At 37.1% G+C, this 5,818-nt stretch overlaps 1 long non-coding RNA gene across 1 annotated transcript; it reads left to right on the top strand.

The window, feature by feature from the left end:
- Positions 1-961: 961 nt before the first annotated feature.
- LOC133691970 (uncharacterized) lies at positions 962-4,373 on the top strand. The gene is made up of 3 exons (XR_009841772.1): positions 962-1,983; positions 3,315-3,446; positions 4,179-4,373. It is a non-coding gene; the product is annotated as an uncharacterized LOC133691970 (long non-coding RNA).
- Positions 4,374-5,818: the final 1,445 nt, after the last annotated feature.

Raw genomic sequence — 5,818 nt, 5'->3', positions numbered from 1 at the left:
CCTTTCATGCAGTTTATGTTTGCTCTCAATGATTTCAAATTTTCAACATTGAGATGGCTATTATATCGCGAGCTTGCCTTTTGCTATTGCTTCCTTGACTATATATCTAACTGTTCATGCTTCAATTTATTTGATTTCAAGCATCTTATGAAGTTTAGCTGCTGGATATGCTAACATTTGATTGATCACAAAAAAAAATATATGAAAATGTCATCATCTTCACATGTATCGTGTGTTTTCTCCATCTTATTGATCGTTTCCCCCCATTTTTTCCCATATGAAACTTTTCATATATGGATTAGGCTCACATGGTCAGGAAGAACTTGGATCAGCCGGAATATTCACGACTGCAACTTGATTTGAATCCGGGCCACTCTAAGTTCGAATCCTTGTGTTTTTTCCTTCGTTAATTTCAAACAGGTTTTGATTTCTTATTAATTGTTTTCCCCCATTTTTTCCTAGATGAAACTTTTCAGTCATGGATTAGGCTCAGAGGGTCAAGAAGAACCTGGATTAGACGGACTATTCACGACGGCAACTTGATTTGAATCCGGGCCACTCTTAAGTTTGAAGATTTCTTGATTTCTTGTGTTTTTTCCTTCATTTCAAACAGGTTTGAACTCTTTATTTCTCGATTTTTTTTCGAGCTAAAAAATAAAACATACGGGCTATGTTTGAATGGGCCTTTTGGAGCATCACTAGTCGATTACTTTACCCCAGTCAGCGGGCTAGAGGACTATGCGAGGTGAGATTTTGAAATCGATCAGGCCCATTGGGTAGAAATTTTTCTTTGCCCACTGCTCTTACCCAAACGGCCCATTAGTTGTATTTCCTCTCACTGTTCCGCATTCGAATTCCACTTTGGAGCAACTATTTCCAGTGCAAACTGCTAGTGAATCGAGTTTATATTCACAGGTGCTTTTATTAGTTTCTCTTTTACTCATCTACGTCAAATACCTGCAATTAAAAAGTTTGCTCGTTTTTCTTTTTCTGTGTTTGTTGTTTTCTCCCAAGTGCGTGGTAAGAAATGCCAGTTCCGTTAATATTGAAGAGGCTAAGCCCACAATAATGTTAATCCGATCTTTTCAAGTTCATCCTTAGTTAATCTTTCTGCTGTATCGAAAAACCGTGGTTAGCACAAAGTTCCTATGGATACTGTTCTTGTCAATTCCGTTACCACTCTTTATCTTGTTCAGCCTTAATCTGGTCTTTAATTAACAAAAACTAAATCATGCGGGGAAAACTATAGCTGCTATCACGGAATACAATGGATTGCTACTACAGTGTTTCGCACAATTAATTAGGCTGGCAACAATTGCAAGAGAGGTATTTGTGATTAGAAAGACTTGAAAAAGAAGAAGACAATGATCTCTCAATTGCAAAAGAATGAAATTTTACAATTGCAGAATATTATAGTTTCAGAGGCAAAATTTACTTGCCGTACAAAATCCAAAACACCAAACCCGCTAACCCTAGAGAAGTCAATCAGCTTAAGCCTAAAGCCCATGAAAACCCCACAAATACATCGCTGATAAAACCCCAGATACCCCAGCAACCAACACAAACACCAAAGACCTCGCTGAAACCAGCGCAAGGCGATGGAGCTCGACATCTGAAAGCGACGACAAAAAAGCAAAGTGAACCGATGACAAAAAATCAAAGTGAACTAGAATGGTGGCGTGTTTGAAGAAGGTTAAACCCTTGCATCACAGTGAGAGCCATAGAGAAGTCGAGCTGGAAGGAAAGGAAGAAAGATTCTTATATATATATATATATATCGAAAAGAAAAGTAGTAACATTGGCTTTTAAATGATTTTTCCCACTTGAATTTGAGGTTTATGGTCTGTTGTTGATGATTTCTTTTGTTTTGCTGATTCTCGGTGCTTTATATTGTTTATGTTTTGTTCTTAGGTTCTTGGGTTTTGTTTCGAGAAGGGCTACTGGGCTTGGTTTGTTGGCTGTCAGTCAGATTGTGGAGTGCTGGTTTGTCCGTTTCTCCTTCATGTTTATGCAAGAGTTTTTTCCCGATGTTTTTTTCCTTGGGATTTGATTTCTGATTACATTCTGGTTATGGCTTCTTCTTTTTTTACTGTTAGTAACCTGCCTAAGAAAAGAAAGGGATGTGATTATTTTTTGTTCGACTTGGTCTGTTCTTTTTAATGTTTTGTTGTTAATTTGTGCTTGAACATTGGCTAGAGCCTGTGTGATTTTTATTGTGGTGCTGGTTAGGGAGTCGAACATGCTTTTGGAGAATCTGTGTGCTTTGTTTGGTTAGAATTTGTGCCTTTTTTTTTCACTCCGTGTCATTGAAAACTTATTTTACAAATTGTATATTTGTTTTCCATCGTTTTGTTTGTTGTTTCTATATTTCTCTGTTTTACTACACAAACTTCTTTGCACCCTGTGGTTGCTTTATGATGGTTTGCATTTCATAGGAATTTATGTAGCTCAAGTGAGCCGTGAGTCGCACTCTTTTTCATCGCTTGCGCTGTGTTGAGGCATGGTTTTTTTTATGATCAATAGTCTATTCAATAATTAGTAAAGCAAAAAATATGCTATGCCAACATAAAAATTCTTGGTTGAACTTGCTGCCAATTTTTTCTTCGTCATTCCATTGACAAAGAATTGCTTTACAGAATCCTAGATTAAAGGTGCATTTATTTTCCTTTCCTTTTCCCCTTTTTGTTTTTTAAGATGGTAATGACCCCTTAAATAGTTTTTGGATGATGATATAGCTAGATCTAAATGATTCTTGGAAATCACATTATTTTTTTTACCAAGTGTGTAAGGGGATTGATCTTTGCGTTTGCTTGAGAGGTTTGAAAAGCAGCATTGACTGAATTAAAAGATATCATAAGCAAGGAATATGAAAACGCAGATGTTTTGCAGTTTAGTGAATTTCAACTCAGAATATAGGGTACTACGTACTTAGCATTGGTGACAAAGTATGCCTCAATTGATTTCTTATTGATTTTTGGTATTCAATATCTTTCAAGTAATCACAATTGTGCTAGTGGAAACAACATCCTTTATAAACTCTATATAAGATATTATAGCTTTATACATGCATCATTTACGGCCAAGAACTTTTTTTTTTTGCTATATGATAAAAGTTCTTTGTTGTCTCTGTTTGTTTTCATACCCCCAGCTGCTCTCTTTTTAGCATTTTTTTCACCTTAGTGTTTTCTCTACGGTCTTTTTTACATCTGATGGGTATTTTTTTTCTTCTCCCATATGCCTTTCAATGAGTATTTTTCCTTTCTCTTGCATTTACAAAGCACAGATGCCTCACTAACAACATTTTATGGTGACAGCCCTGACGTATGCGGTGAGTCTCCCTCCCAAATAAGCTGATTAATAGGATAACCAAGTTGCTTCTTCTAGCTGCGAAGCATCTGAACCACTGCGAAAAAAACAATGGTCTTCTGCGTCAACCCACGCTGTAGGTAACTCCATTTATTCTCTGCTGCGTCATAATAGTACAATATGCGTACCCCATCAATCTTAGTCCTTTATCAAACTGATATTGTGGATAATAGTTAAAGAGAGTACTAGACTGTCACCTATTTTATTGAATGCCATAGTAATCTGAATTAGAGCTCTATTGATTGCCGTTGTTGATTTGTTTTATTTTAGCTTTCCTTTTCCTTTCACTACGAGCTACGTTATGTAGTCACTTGTGCTTGATCAAGTGAACTGTAATGCTCGTTTATATTCATCTTTCCTTGATATAGCATTCCACTGTCATTTTGCACCAACTCTTGCTTTTTTCAAAACATATTCTGCCTGAGCTGCATTGATTAAAACCAGTTGGCGCGCATTGCTTTAGTTGGACTGTTTGCCCTGGTAGATGACGTGTTTCACTTGGTTTTTTCATCACCTTGCTGTTGTTTCTGTGGTTGCTTATGGCCAGCTTTTCCTGGGTTGAACTTTAATAAATTGAGACCCGACAGTTGTTGACAGAAACGACAACTTATTAATAAGTTGGTTTCTCGCATGAGTTATTGTCGTTACACCTAGGCATTTGCTTATACATAACATGGGTAGTTTTACGAGCATACAAAAGCATGTATTAGATTATATCTCCTTTCAGATCTTTTCAATGGGATGGATAGCAATTCCTCCTTTTCAATCTTTTTTGTTTCAGCCATTAATTTAATCATGTTGGCCATTTGCAGGACATCTAGCTATGTAGCCATATGAATGTACTTTTTGTGATGCCACATACTTTTTTCCTTCCTTCGACAACATTCTACTTAACTCTCTTGCCATACGCTGCTATATTTAGCTCTTTTGGATTTATCGAACATCTTTTTGTTATGAATTCCTCGAACAACAACCATGTTCAGTTAATGTAGCCTTTTGTTTTCTTATGCGCTTAATATTCAAGTTTTGATGACTCATGACCATCTCTTTCATCTGCCTTTGCAATTGCTCAACCACAACATTCATTTCCTTACAATACAGTACCGTAATCTTGCTTGCATATTGAGAAAGTTAATTCTTCCATTTTTTTTTGTTATACGTCGATGTGCAATTACCAAACAAGCCCGCGGCAGCGCACGGGCATCACCTAGTGAAGTCTACTAGGTAGGAGAACAAACCTTTCACTATCCTTATCAGTTACCATGAAATTTTGGGTAGATATCCACATCCTGCATATCACGGATAAGCCCTAGCTACAGCAACTACTAGAATAGCTCAAGACAACTACTGTTACGCATGTACGGTTGCTGATGTAGACTTTACTAAAATGATGAGGCACCCATGCATGGTATCTTAAAAAGTTACGTTAGAAATTGAAAAACTCCTCCAAAGTAGCCGCTGAGAAGATTAATCAAATGGTGGATGACATCTTTCGAATCCGAGGCACCTTTTTCTCTGATCACGATTTTTCAATTTCCGGGTAATTTAGGTACACTGTCAAAACCCCATCGTAGAAAACGATGGTTGACTTAAAAGAAACAAATGCTTATTTTCTAATGTTTTTCTGTTTTCTTCGGACACGTATCATTTCAATGTTTGATGGAGAGAAAGAGAAGAGATCGCGTGCACGTAGAGGGGCAGATACCTTTGAATCAGCTAGTTCGCATCTGCATGCCCATCTCTCTCCTTGCCGAAGCCATGATATCATCTAGAGTCAGTCTGCAAGTGAAAGGAATCAGAGTGTTACACCTTGTTGACTAATCTTTTACCAGCCATAAAGAAAGGTCCAGAGCCCTCGAGTGTCTGCTTCCGTTTTGTGTAACTCGGGCATCTGATCACTACTGACATAACGAGTATAACAAGCGAAAACAAAGCAGGAGTAAAAAAGAGAAGATGCTTACTTAATATGTGACATCACCTGTGCATAATAAATGCTTATTTTGGTACTACGCTCACGTAGTTATTGCAAAACCAATCCTTGCCTACCTAATTATTATCCAAATCTAAATTATCTTTCTCAAGTCATCCCTTACCCTAGCTTCGCTGTCTTTCTAGATACAGTTTCACATGAACATAATATGCCTCCGAGGAAAGCCTTTTTTTCTCCACTCAGAGATCTAAATACCCTAGCTTCTCTCGCTCTACAAATATAAGTCCAAACTTGTAAGGTGATGATGATGTGCGATGTTAGGAGAAAACAGCTGAAAGGGAAGGCTTTTAATTATTACAGTATTTCTTTGCCTTCCAGCTGGGCTCATGTTACTTTCAAGCGTGAGGTCGTTGTCTGAATTCACAACAAGTGGAGATGATTTTACTGCATGTTCTGTAGTTCTATTTGTTATTTAGGTCCAACTGCTTTTAAGATTTTTTTATTTCAAAATTAATTTTTTAC

The sequence above is a fragment of the Populus nigra genome, chromosome 4 (genome assembly GCF_951802175.1).
Source record: "Populus nigra chromosome 4, ddPopNigr1.1, whole genome shotgun sequence".
Classification (NCBI taxonomy): domain Eukaryota; kingdom Viridiplantae; phylum Streptophyta; class Magnoliopsida; order Malpighiales; family Salicaceae; genus Populus; species Populus nigra.
Note: the sequence above shows the minus strand (reverse complement) of the source record. Positions and strands in the feature narration are given on the sequence as shown.